This window comes from Drosophila elegans, unplaced genomic scaffold (assembly GCF_018152505.1).
Source record: "Drosophila elegans isolate 14027-0461.03 unplaced genomic scaffold, ASM1815250v1 contig_476, whole genome shotgun sequence".
Classification (NCBI taxonomy): domain Eukaryota; kingdom Metazoa; phylum Arthropoda; class Insecta; order Diptera; family Drosophilidae; genus Drosophila; species Drosophila elegans.
Genome location: NW_024545863.1, coordinates 16,820,393 through 16,835,373, shown reverse-complemented (window position 1 = coordinate 16,835,373; position 14,981 = coordinate 16,820,393).

Here is a 14,981-nt window from a genome sequence, read left to right as displayed (position 1 = left end):
ATGAATGTGTATACAGCCGCAAGGCACGCTCTTATTTATTTAGCTGGAGTTGTGGAATTTTCGCGCTCCTCATGCTTGCTCACGCAATCGAAGTGTGTGACAAGAGCAAACAAGCTGGCGCAACTGCACCATTATCCAGCTGCACCGCTTGCTAGCCCCCAAAACACATCCTGCGGGATTTTCCGTGCTCGTGCTCTGTTCCTGGCAAAGCGTGCACGGAGTGCCAGTGCCTAGCCAAACAGCACTCGACTGCAATTGTCTTATAGTAGCTCAAGGGCTTTCACTACTCAAGAGGATAAGATGTACGTACTTCGTTGCCTAGCCATATTACACTAATATTTTTAACACATAACACATTTTTGGTTGTACCCGATAAAATTTTTTGTCAACTGCGTTTTTAAACTAAAGCATTACAATGGTATGTCTCATTAATTGTGATTTTGTATAAATTCTAAACGAAACCCATGCTACATCATAGTTTTGTTTAAGTAATTAAAGCTGCATTTTTGTTTATTATGTATAAACCTGTTTTACTATCTGAGTGACCGGTTAAAAGACTTAAGAAATTGAGCACTGGAAGTTATTCCCAGTCAATAAACTTTGTAGTTTCGAATTTTATTTTCACTAGCCATAAACCGAGAAAAACCAATATATCGAAGTTATTGAAGTGGCTTTAACTAATATGAAAACTAAATGGAAAGTTTTTACTAGAGAACTAGACAATTTCACTCTACAGTGGTTTAAAGATTTTATAAACACAAACAGTTCAAAGTGGTCTTAGAAAACAATTTATTTTTTTGTAGAACCATAAAACAAATTATAAAAGTTTAAAAATATGCATTTGATTATAATATCAATCATAATTATTCTGCTTGCTACTTTTTTGTGCACATATTTATGTTGATAGTTTTGATGTTGACTTTGCTTTTGCAAAAATAAATTAAAATATTTATACACCAACACATGGCGAAGCAAAGGAAGAGACTCGCATATTAAATTAAATATGAACCTACTCCAAATAACATCAACATGCTATTTCTATTTAAATTTCGCCTTGGGTCCATAGCTGCACGTAGCAGATAAAAATATATGTGTAAGCAAGTACGAAAAAAAGAAAGGTGTTCGTGTGGGGGCGGAGTCGGGGGATTTGGGGCGTGGCAGCAAACATATTGCTGACAGAGTTAAGCAACAGCTCTTCTCGCACTGAATGAATGAGTAAATGGCAGGCGATGCGCAAGTGTGTGTGCGTGGGTGAGTGTGTGTGTGTGTGTGTGTGTTGACTGACTGTGCGTGTGAGTTAGTGTCAAGTCAGGGACATTTAGTAATTCCGCAAGCATATCAAGGACAACGTACTCATAAATACCAAAGGCAAATGCCACAGAAGCAGCAGCAACAACAACTGCATCCTTGTCTCGTCCTTTACTTTCCTTTCCCGTCCTTCCCTTTCTTTTTATCCTTCCCTCTCACTCTCTCACTGTCTGTTTGTATTTGTATGTATGGAATTTTTAACTTCATTATCGAACCCGACTACCATTTCCCTCGCTTCCTGGCTTTCTTAAACACGGAGAAAAATGCCAACCATTTTGACATGGATAACTCTTTAGATTTAAAATTTCGATTTACAAAAAATCAAATATATTTTTTACAAATAAACTGTTATAATGAAAAATTTATTAAGATCTTCAGGATTGCATTTTAATTATGGGAAATCTCTGCGCACCCACCCATATATATTACAAATAAAAAGTAAATATGTTGAAGCATTAATTGCTAAATAAATCATCATAATAGCTCTTACCAATAAGAAGTTATTAAATAATTAGTAAGTGATACTAAAATAAATGTTCATATATTTTGATTGATTTTTTGAACCCAAAAAGCTAAAAGATTTGTGACAGATTTTTACCCCCTTAAAAACCCTGTTGAAATTGATTTAATTTTTCCAATTTCTTATTTTTAGGAATCCGTTTTTTTTAAACCGTTAAAGATTTTTAAGATCCTTGGGCCTCCATTAGTTTTTCCCGGTGTATCGTCTCTGGTCTCTGGTCGCATTGCTTCACATTTTTCGCAGTGCCTGGCTGAACGGCATGCATACCTAATGCCCAATGATGTGCACACGGGACCCTCGACGAAGACGACAAACGACGAGCCGCGTCTCCATCATTGTCGCTGCCAGTTGTCAGTCAGCCAGAGAGTCCGGGCGAGTGGATTTGGATTTGGATTCGGATTCGGATTCCCGGGCGGATCCGTCTTGCAAGACATTTAAAAAATCATTAATCTCATTTCTGGCCCAAGGGGGCGGGGATGGCGGATTGAAGACCTCTGCTGCCACTCGATGATCAACCACTGGCCTTTTCCTAATCCAATTGCTTGAAAATTTTTCACTTTTTGTACCCACCGGCCTGGCCCATAAATTCATTTGCTGTCCGCCAATGTTTTGTTATTTATTTGACTCTGGCACGTTTGCCTGCGTGGCACTTTCTTCGTCTCGCGCGTCCCGCCTTCTTTTGCGGAATCAGGACCTTAAAATGATATGCCACGCCCACCGCTCACAACTCGAAGTCTTATAGCTGTAGAGCTGTCAGCAGTCGAGCGGCACCGAAACTGAAAGGGCACGCGATTTATAGCACACCTAGACAAAAGTTTTGCATGGGAGGAATGTATTTTGAGCACGTTTGCTCAATGGACAAACAAATACGGGGGATCGGAATTGGGACTCGGATTTGGAATTGGAATTGGAGTTGGGAATGAGACCGCGAGAATTTATAGCGTCTATTTATGTGGGCGTATGTCAATGCCAAGTGTTTTGTGGCGCCGCAGCCAAGGCCGGCCACAGTGCGTATGAGTGATATTTGTTGTGGCTGGATGCTCGCTCGCGCTTAAAAGTGAAATTTAATTAATTATGTGCCGCTGCCTGGAAAATGCTGTGTAGACTCTCTGCCTGGCTTGGCAACGTATGCCATGATTTATGGACATTTCCCCGAAGGACTGTGGAGCAATGATTCGTTTTGCTATTTTGTCTGTTGTGCTTTTCAGTTGTGTTGTATTCCGCTTTCGCTTTCGCTTTCTGCGTGCAATTTTGACGCGACGAGCGACTCAAAAGCGCAACATGAGAATTTATTTGGCTCACATTTGTCTTACGCCGCCACTCACTCACATGCATTCCCACACTCGCGTTTACGTTCACGTTCGCGTCCGCTTGCCCGCTTCACATGGAACATTATTAATAGTTCCGGCGAAGCCTGCAATATCCTGTCTAATTAATTTCAATTTAATTAAATTTTTTCCTTTTAGTCAAAGCCAAAAAATAAATGAAAATTTCTGTCAAATAAATGTTAAAAAATTGACTCATTGCCAAGCATTTGAGGGCGACGAGCGTTGCTGGTGCTGTTTTTGCAGCTCCTTCGGTGGAAAAGTCAGTGAAAAGGAATCACAGCTGCAGAAATATTTACAAGCATTTGTTTTGCACCCCTGAAGTTCGCAAGTGCGTGTGTGTGCGAGCTTGGGAATTTCTCACGCTTGGCACTGAAGCCATTTTTCGCCGAAAACCCATGCCCTCCCCCCTTTGAAATCCTCCCGAAACATTGGCTTGAGCCATTTGCCACCGGAATAGTTCAGCTCTCCTGCTGCTGCTGGTGCTGCTGTTCCTCCAGCGCTTTGAAAATGCGCTCATTTATCAATATGTCAGCTGTTGTATAACTATTAATGTTCGCCAGCACTCCACCCGCTCAGCTTCCATTCGCAGGCTCGTGTAGGTACAGTTGGGGTTATAAAAATAGGTCAATATATTTCAAATCATATAATACTTTAAAGTCATTTAGCAGAATTAAAATAGTTAAAGCCTACGTTTGATATTTATTTTATTATATGTATTTAATTTAATTATTTAAAATTTTAAAAATCAAAATTCTAATTAATTGATAATGCATAACTTACTGATTTAATTTACAAAAAAAATATTTATGATTAACTGCTGAAAATGTATTCTTACCATATAATAAGTTATAGAGTACTTATTCACATGTATCAGATATACATCCCATTTGCCACTTAACTGTCTATGACCCGTTAAGCAAACTCAGCGCAAAACTTATAAGGCTTCAAATGCGTTTGAACTAATTTACAGCAATTTATTTTCATTCCGTAGCCCGATGCATCAAGTTGGTTTTTTAGGGACATATCTCGAGATTAATGCAAAATGCATTAGCATTAATAAATGATGGCTTTCAGCCAGCCGCTTTCCTGAATGATTGGCCTCATCTGCCTTTTGGGCTTATTAATCATGCGAGCCAAATCAAGTGTCAACGCTGCTGCGTACGAGTGAAAAGGGGACATAAAGGGGTCCGCTGATTGAATTTTGCATTTGCCGTGATTCATTGAACAAAACATTCGATGCTTAATAAATGCACCCAAAGTGCAAATAAATGCATTTACCTTTAAACGGATTACCCGCTTAATGGAGCAGACTCAGCGTATGCCGATGGAAATTAAAAATGCTTTTTCATAAATTGCCGGAGTATGGAAAACATGGTGGTTTAGTGCCTGTCAATTCTCTGGCTGCCTGGCTGCCTGGCTGCCTGGCATTTCATTTGATTGCAACAAATGATGCTTTTGGGAGTTCGTTCTGGGGTAGGACCTTCGCCAGTACCACATACACATACATATAGTATATGCCAGACTCTTTTGTGTACATTCGTTTTCGCTGGCCCCCACCGCCTGGCATTCTTGCCATCTTATTTGCTTGTCAAACTCATCTGCGGCACCGGAGGGGGGAGCTTGTCATTCGGCATGTGGGCGAAAAAAAATAATACAAATTATGGCAAATGGGAGCAGATTTTAATAAAATTCAGCAACAAAAAAAGCAATGAAAAATGGGAGCAGACAGGACAGAAAAATCACGAAACACATACACACAGATGCTCGAAGAAATGTCAACAGCGAATTGTGGAGAAAAAAAGGCTACATGAAAGCCCAGCAAAAATTTCCAAAGAAGAAGCACCACCCACGCCTCGTGATCCCAAGTTGTCCAATGTAATTTCCACAAATTAATTCCCCTGATTATGTAATAAACATTTAATCAGTTTTCAATTTCTTAATAAGGAAAACAAAAATTAAGCGGCTGATTGACTTTTTATAAAATATTAATTATTAATGAGCTGTTGCCGATTGAAGAAAGGAAAAGCATCTCAACAATACGAAAATTAAATCTTTTTGTATCACAGAGCACACAAAACACGGGTGAAACGGAGCAAAACATGCCGCATTAATTCATGAGGTGGCTGTCAATGGGATTTCCGGTTTGCAACTTCCGCTTTTCACGCTCCGCACTCGACAGCCACATATGTCGTGCGTAAGCAGTGCCATTGTAATGCTATCGCATTCACTATTAATGCAAAAATTGTATTGGTAAAAGCAAATTGAAAATTTAAATGAAAATTCCATTGTCAACATGTCACAGCAAATTAATGCGGCCGCGCAAAATCCGCAGATTTCTGGTCACAACCTTTTGAATTATTTAAATTTAAAAGTCAAACTATTTTGACTTCAATTTCAGCCAATAATCAAGTATTTAAAATAGTATTTTTTTACAACAATTATTTTTTAAAAGCAGCAATTAACTTTGGTTTATCAATGATTTATTTGCATTAGTTAACAAGCTTAACTTAAACAAACAAAGCTTTGCTGACAGATAATTTTAGCATATATTAAATTCGCAATTGCGGTATAAATTAGCTTATGTATGTTCCTTTTTAAGAGTATGCAAACTTTCACATCCGATCCGCCTGTTTAGTTTGTTTTATTCTTATAATGACGAATAGCAAGTAACCGGAATTAAAAACAAATATTTTGCCATCAGAAAAAAACACAAGGCAACGAAGCAAAACAAAAACGCGGGCCAGTACAAAAAGCCGCACACTCAACAAGCTAAAATATTTGCTTAAACGCATATTTACTTGCCAAAAAAGGAAGCCGAACAAAATTGGTTGGCAAACAGAGGCGGAACAAAAACATCAGCACCGCCAGCATCGTTTGGCGAAATCAATTTTCCTTCCGAGCGGCAAAAAGTATAAAATGCAGCAAACAAATCAAAATTACCAAACACAAATGGGTAGGGCGTATTGTGAGTCACATATGCAGCAAAGAAAAACCCCCAACATTGCGTCATGTGGCGAGGGGCGGAAATTCGAAGTGATTGCTTGAGCCCACGTTAAGCCCGGGCGAAAATGGAAATGGAAAATCTAGAGGGAATTGAGATCGCCGCAGGGAACGTCTGCATTTGCTCACGAACTTAGCCCCTTTTGCTGGCGAAATTTTGAGGAGCAGAAGAGCACGTCATGCATTTTAAATTGTGCAATCGGGGGCACAATTAAATCCTGCAGCAAAATGCATTTTAATTACCCACCACCGCGCACCAGATGCTCGTCTGTTTGACTGGTCGGCGGAGCAATTCAATTATAAACGGGCTTGGGCTCCTTTGCAGCTGCAAATGGCTGCGGGCCAAAAGGTCAACGCTTGGCTGGCTCTGCATCTGGACAGGTGGATAGGTGGATAGCTGGAGTGGTTGCTATTCAGGTGGCCGCCGCTGTGGTCAACCGACCGCAATGCAAATAATTCACGTTAAGTCCGCGTAGTGCATCAAAGGAGCCAGCAGAACCCATCCCATCCCATCCCAAACCAAACCAAACCAAACCAAACCCCTTTGGCGGCTGTCAGTGGGATATCGCGTATACGCCTGCGAAAGGCGACCGCATGTGGTCTCGGTCGTAATTTATGATTATAGGCACCTCAGACCCACACCCGCGTAATTCCCACTCGAGTGCGGCTGGGTGGATGTGGATCCCACAGCCCAGTTGAAAGGACACTTTGGGGGGTGGTAGGGGGTCGTCAACACTTTACGGCTATTAAAGGACTCGGCTTAGTCTGAATTAATGGCGCCGCATTAAAATCACAGATTAATGCCAGGCCTGGGCGATTTGTTTCTCGGATCCCCTCACGATTTCAATAAAATACAACAAAAGTGAAACAGAAATGACAGAATAACAACTGCTGAAGTTTCGCCCCCCAAAAAAAAAAATATAAAACTTTTGCCAACCTCATCGATGAGCTGATAAGTGGCAATTGAGACGACACGCGTGTGTATTTGTATATGTATCCGTTTCTGTATCGGTGTCTGTGTCTGTGCCTGTGCAAAGTGCCAAAGTTGAAAAAGTTATTTGCATGTAAATTTGTTGTTAAGATCACAAATGTAATACAAATAGCAGGAAAAAAGCTCAAAGAAAACTTTAGACAAAAGTCAAATGATTAAGTTGCCAAAGAAAGGGCGGTGTGGGGGGGGCAGATGAAAGGTGTCGATAAGAAGGCATCCTAATAGCCGGGACAAAGAAGAAAGTGCAGGGGAAAGGGCAAATGAAAAGAGTTTCATTAGCAAGTGCTACGTGAAAAAACCCTTCGTCCAAACACTTACAGTCGGGAGCGTTTTGTTTGGCTGCACAACCAACCACCAACCACCAGCCCCCCACAACCACCCACTCACATCGCGATTGGTATAGGCGCTGTATTTCCGTTTCCACTCAGCTGGCGAAATTCATTTAGATCGGCAAAGTGGCCGCCCATGCACACACTCCATCCCCCCATCACTCCATCACTCTCTATGGCTCAATCAATGCCGTGTGCTCAATAAACTTTCATTAACTTCATTCGTCACTCAGCCAGTCAGTAGTCATTCAGTCATTCAGGCTGACTGGGTGCGACCTGTAAGTGTTTTGTAAACACGACTTATACAATTGGCTGCCAATACTTTTGCGCAAATGCATTGCCCCATGCCGACATATCAATAAACTGAGAGTTTCCCGCTCGGAAATCAAATTGCATCAGCATTGGGAATAGGAAAAGAACACTGAGAAAATCTTTGCAATATCAAGTAGACAAATGAATTTTAATTTTCATCCCACTCTTTTATTTTCAAAAGAACAAAAAAAAGGTATATAAAATATATAGATAAACCTAACATTCATTGAAAAATATAAAAAATTCTACACTTAGTTCTACATTAATAAGAAAATGTCTAAAACCTGTACTTTAAATTACTATCTGATTCTTTTTGTTTGTTTATTGTAATTATTATATTAAAATTGTTCGTAAAAATAGTAACTAGTGTTAGGCTTAAAATTGATAACAAACCACTGACCTAAACGAACATATATATTTTTGTTGTGGTGTAAAAATTCAACTTACAGTGAAAAATTCATGAGGTGCCGCCAATAAACTTAGCTCGCCAACAATTGGGTGGCCAGAAAGTGGCTGTCAGAAGGCAAAAGGTAAATGCAAAAATCCCAATTACAATCCGATTTCGTGGGATCTGACTCCCGGACTCAAATGGAATCAGTCGAAAATTTAATTGAGCATTCAAATACGCATTGACACGTGCGACAGACGAATTGCGGTGCCAGGAGTTGCAGGTCCAGCTGAAGGACGAAAGATAAAGATGGACGAAGGACTCGTATCTAAGCATTATCAGTGGAATGGGAGGGCATCAGGTTCAATCCCAATGCCAAACTCGAATTGCTCCTGTCAGACAGGAAAGAGAACGTTGCCGGGCAAGAATTATCCCATACTTTGTGTTTGTCACTCTATTCCGGCGTTGGACTCCGGATCCAGCTACTGATGCTCCTGGCGGAGGTCCTTCAGTTTGCTGGGGGACATCTTGTTATCGAAGCTGTCTGCACGACGGCCAATGGGCAGGATCCAGCAGCCAGGAGTCCGGCTACCTGCATGATTGGCAGTTAGGGTGGAGGCTTAGCCCGGTAACGAATGCCCGAAATGCAACCATGCTCCGTAACTTGACAGTTTTTCACGTCTACACCTGACCCAGCTTACCCATCATACATTAACAGGTGTCAGCAAAGTGTCATCAGGGCCCAGGAAACAAATTAACACAACTTTAAACTCTGCTCAACTTAACTTTTGGTTAAATGTATCCGAAACATTAATATGTTTATTGGAGGTAATTGTATTTCACATATTTAATGTTTGTTCAAACGAAATCATGCGCTAAATTATTTTATATAAAGCTGAAAGGAAGTCAAACACAGAACTTCCTCTGTTAAATAATCACGAACTGTCAATCTGCATTAAAAGTAATTAAATGATTTCTATAATTGTGAATCAACAATTAGGATTGGTAATTAAGTGGGTACCATAATTACTTATCATGACGGTAAATCAGTCTGTTATAGCAGTTTTGCTGTATATTCATAAATGTTCTTCATTTATTTTATTGTGATTATACACTACTAATACTTTTTACTAATAAGGAATTCGGCAACGACTTTAAATGAAATTGAGAACCATTCTCATTCAAAGTATTTTTTAGTTAATAACCTTAAAATAATATAAGCGCCTTTATAAAAACTTTGGCACACCATTAAATTAACAAATTTGTTTTTATTTTTCGCTGTGTAATTCTAGGGATTCCGGGGCAAAGATCAATGCTCCGACCTGGCCACACTAGCCAACAATTACTGGTCTCCGAGGGCAGCTTGAACTGCTGATTTCGCTTCAAAGCCGTCACGTCGCCAACTAATTAACAACATAATTAAAAGGTGCCGTGACAATCCCCGGCGGGACCTCTGACTGATTATTGGCAAAAAGTGTTTAAGTATATTTCGCTTTATTTTTGTGAAGTATTTTTCTTTTCTAATTGAATCACGTTCGCCGTGGACTGGGACTGAAATTGGGATTGGGATTGGGACTGCGACTTTGGCCAAAACTGAGACACTCGATGGCTGTCTCTTTTTTCCGAGATAGTTTCTCCGAGGCAGGCACGCCCACATCAGCCCTCAATCAACACGCACACTGGTGGTCTGGGGACGAACAACTTAATCATCATCAAGTCAACATTAGTCACACTCGCAGCGCGTTATCCTTCGGGCTTACACATGTGCGGTGGTGGCATGGCGTGGCTGTGGAATGAGGACTCAAATGTCATTGCAAATGCCATTTGCAAGTCCCTTTGATGGCCACGACAATGAAGACATTTGGCCAAGAAACCCCAGCCTTGTGGCCTAAACGAGGGCCATCTGGCTCCGAAAGCTGTATTAAACTGATAATTATGCCTAATGCTGTTTGCTGATAGTTCAGGGTAGTCCATTTTCGCGGGAGGTGGAATCTAGATTAGCGCCATCGATTTCAATACGAACGTGCCGTATTTGGGCCTCAACTCATCAGTTGCACTTGGTGATTAGCCAGGCGATGTGCGTATGTACGCACTACAAATGCGTGCGGTAAAGTTCGCATTGGGGACATGTGAGGCGCCTACCTGGGTATCTATTTCAAAAGGTTAATTACGCACGTTTGCATATCACGCGCCACATGCTGCCTACAATTGTTTATCTAAATTGTTATTGCCCGTGGCATTGGCCCCAGCGGAATGGGAGGGGTGAAAGGATAACATTGCAATTTAATTAAGTCACGCAGCATTTCGATTTGAGCTTTAAATTAAACATGCTCGGGAATGGGATTTCCCTAATGAGGCCAAACATGGTTGGACATTCGATTGGATTCGATTGGATTCGATTCGATTCGATTCGGAACCTTTTGCTGCGCTGGGCTTGGCCATTAAATTGGATACTTTTTCGTGGTGCAGATGCAAACAATTGCGGACAGCGCGGTAATTGAATCGCGAAATCTGATCACATGTATGTTATTTCTGACGATTTATTTGGTTGGGGCTTTTGGTTCAATTGTTGAAACTATTAATTTTCTGAAAGAAATAGAAGGCAATGTATGTAATTCTTTCTTCTACTTTTATTTTAAAACAGGTTAATTTTAATTGTTGAAATAAAGTTTGTGGACAAAGTATATTCATTCTGCTAATAGTTCGAAAATTGGTTTAATCAGGCATTTAGTTTCGAAGTTACTTAACAATTACAGTTTTGCTGAACGGCAGATGGCGCCTCTAGCAGCTCTTTGGGTTTGCCACGCCATCTACATATCAATTTAAAATTGTTTATCAGAGGAACGGTTACCTGATAAGGTAAACCGTCGACTTTAGCATTCCTTCTTGTTTTGCAATCGAACTATTTCTATATCGTAACATTAGGTTTGACTTTGTGTTATTTTCTCAGTGTTTTGCCCGTCTTTGTTGCCGTGTGCATCGGCCAACAAAGGTAACAAACAGGAGCACAAATATGCAAACAAGCGCCAAATTTGGCTTGGCTCGATAAAGTTGCTGCTGTTGTTGCTTGCGTTCGTTGGGTTCCTTGGCCAACTTGGCTCCTTGGTGCTTCGGTTCGCCTTGTTAGCCTGGTTGTCTGCAACTGAGTGTTGTCGTTGCCACGTTTGTTAGACGAGCCAGGCAAGCGTGAGACATTTGCCTCCTTGACTTTGGCACGTGCAGCAAACTCACTCGTATTTGTTCCCACTCCTTTTGATGCAATTTGCTTGCACAGACAACTCGTTATTTTATTGTTTGCCTGCATTTGCAGCATAAATTTCCGCCGCAGCAGCTTTTCGTTTTTCCTCTTTTTCCCATTGACTGCCAGAAGGCAGGTGACTAATTTGGCACTTCTGTTTTTGTTGATTGCTTATTTGCCATTACCGTGCAAATATCATTTTGTTTCACCTGTCTGACGCAAGTGCCGCTCTTAGCTGGCCCATTTTTATGGCTGGGCAATGCAAATGTAAAAGCAAACAGTGTTGTTCGCTGGTCTTTGTTCAATTATTACACTGCTGCCGACAGCTGCATTCGAAACTGCAAAATCCTTTTAGCGCTAAACAGCTCAACACATTAGAGACATTTTATTTTCGTTCTGGATGAGACAGTCGGGAGTGTTGTGTTTTTGAAACGGGCAAAATGTGGAGAAATGGGGTAAGAGGTGGCATGAAAGTGTGGCAATTGAAGCGGCTGGTTTGGGTTGGCTGCCATTTTTTTCTGCCTCGTGTTGACTGCTTAAGAGCTTAAGTGATATTACACTTGAAGCGCAGCAATTTCATCCGCCGAATGACGCAAAGTGGGCGTTGCGAATACGGTTCAGATTGAGATTGAGGAGTGCGCGGACACGAGGGCGAAGGCTAAAAGCTTTTCCGCCCTTAAAACGAGGAAATTTTGCGAAAAATTCTAAAGTGACACTGCGATAATCGCGTAATCGATGAAGTCTGTCATTATCACGAACCAGGCGCTGGTGTCAAGGCAAGTCAATAAACGAAATTTACAATGGGTGAACAGTCAGCGAAGCCAATAACAGCAACATCACTCATGTGAAAAGTACTCGAAAAAAGCATGCTTTTAAATTGTTCCACAGAACATTTAAGATCAATCATCAAAGTATTTCTTTTTTTATAAAATGTAAGCTGTTAACTCGAACATTTATTCAGTTTTTAAAAAGATGCGCAAAAATTGAGTTTGTGTTTAGTTTTGTATCCGTTTATGTTCGGTCTATTTCAATTTTTAAATGTCTCTAAAGAGGATTAAATATGTGCAAGTAATTCATTTTTAAAATTAAACTTATATTTTAGGTGCCTAATTAAACATTGTAGTTCGTTGTTTGTAAATAAAAAATTCTCCAAATAACCCGGAGTACTTCTAAGAGGTTTTTACCGTCAACCAAAACGTCTCAAAACAAAGACCAAGAGCTGGATGGTTTTCCCTTTTAGCCAAAAATGCTCAAGTTTTGATTCCACAATTGCCAGCCGGAAGGGTCAGGCGCAGGCAGATTCAATTTGACAGTTGCGAGAATTCAATTTTCTTGTCGTCATGTTGCGGATTAGTTTCGTGCTTGTCCTATTAGAGGCACAAGGGGGTCTGCTCCACAGTTGGACATTATTCTGAAGGGAGAGTGGCGAGTTACAGACGAGTGTGCATCTTACCAATGCACACGCACAAATGAGAAAAGTTGCCAGTTCCGAAAAGTGCAGGAAACTTTATCCAACTGCTGCTGATGCGCTGACCATGGTTTGCGGCTGGACCGACAGTCATGGCCAAATAACAAAGTTTGTGGCCAAGTCATGTGCGTGCGGCATTGAAATTGGCGCGCCAACAATAAGAACGATATAAAAAAGGAGGAATAGCTGCTACAGCTGCAATCAAAATCGGAAGTTTGTTCAATCTCCAATGCACCACATCATTGGAATGATTGACAACTCGAGGATGAAACAAGGAATGTGGTCAAAATTGGGAAAAAAATGTTTGCAAAATTGGATGGTGGCCACAATAGAAACTATATTAATTGAGCAATTTTCTATCAGTTCTATCCGTATAGATAGATATTGTATTGGTGTACACTATAACCACATAAGATTTGCTTTTTAATTCACATAGACCATTGCTATGAATTAAAATTAGTAGCCAAAAGATATATTGAAATAGACAGCGTACTGTAATAATCACTTAATTTTTTTTTAAGATTTATAACTTAAAAGTTTTAGTAACGTATAGGAAACACTAATTTATCAAATAAATATGGTATTACTTCTAAATCTAAGAAATGCTGATTATATATCAAATAGTTCCAATTATTTTTGAAAATTGTTTTAAACTACTTATGATATGAAATCAATGTTTTGGATAAGAGATCGTAGTTTCAGAAGAATTTTACTCCTCGTTTTTTGAGCGAATCTTGAATCAAAAGCACACTTAAAACTGAAAACTGAGCAGAATTCAATCGAACAAAACTGGTATGCTTTGGCTTCTGCCAAGAGGCTTACTTTGTCACATTGATTTCATTTCATCCACAAAGGCTGACCGGAGATGGAGAGGAAAAAAGTGGACGAAATGACAACTGAAAAGACCGATAGACCGAAGTGAAAGAGGCTCAGTCGACTGACTAAATGCTTAAATACCTAAAACACCAATCGGAAGCAGGAACAACACGCACCGGCAAACAGAGAATGGAAAACAATTTGCTGGCAACTTTTCGGGCTCATTGTGGCAGGCCTACATCTTCATCTTTAGTTCCACCAGCTCCGTCCGCACGCAAAAATAAACCCTTTTACCCATTCCTTGCCAATTTCTCCCCCTGTTGTTTGCCGTATTTGTTGTGACAGTGGCCCGAATCAAAACCGTAGCAGGTTGATGGATTACAAGCAAAAGGCGGTAGCTCCACCATTTCTCCTCCAGGAGTCATTGAGGGCGTGGCTGGGCGGAGGCAGCTGCACGATTAGGCTTTTGTTTGGCTATATGCCGAATTTCTATGGCCACACCAAATCCAATCCTAGCCAGCCTTTGTATCTGCGGCCAGAGTGATTTGTGTGCCCTTGGGGTATCGGCAAGTACGTTTAATGAAGTGAAGGGTTAAATTTGCCAGGGATGTCGGGACACGGCACGAAAGGAAATGCCAAGTGGAAGCGGCTTAGACACACACAAAGGACCTGCGCCAGCAAAGGGATCAAGGCGGAAAATCTCATTCCATTTGACCAGCTCAATTGGAGAAAGTGTTGGCTTGTTAAAGTGGCATGCCATTTTTAAAAGAAAAATATCCCTCTGAAAAGAGGAATGGCGGACAAAAATATGTGTTGTCATTATAGTTTTTTTTAAGAATAGCTTTTCTCACTTACTTAAGTTTTTTAATTTCCCTAATATTTTTTAAATGCGTACTTTTTTTTTGCCATGCACGACATTTTTTAAAATGTACTACCAAAATCTATACAAATTTGTTGACAACCTTTAAGCTTTCCCATACTAGTTGTCCTATAATCATTGATTTGCTTGTATAACAATATTAAAAAAGCACGTACGCTCGCGTTAAACATTATATTGATTGTGTTAAAAAACCAAACATACAGAATCTCAAAAACCAATTGATCCAATGAATTCTTCCTCGTGCGCGTTAAATGCACCAAAGCGTATTATATAGGCGTGTGAAAGTATTACCTTAAAATTGTATATAAATTTGAAGCGCCCTAATAAACACACGTACTCGTAGGTGCCCTAAAATATAAAGCCTATAAGTAGCTTTGAAAAAAATGTTCTAAGCGCTTTGCAA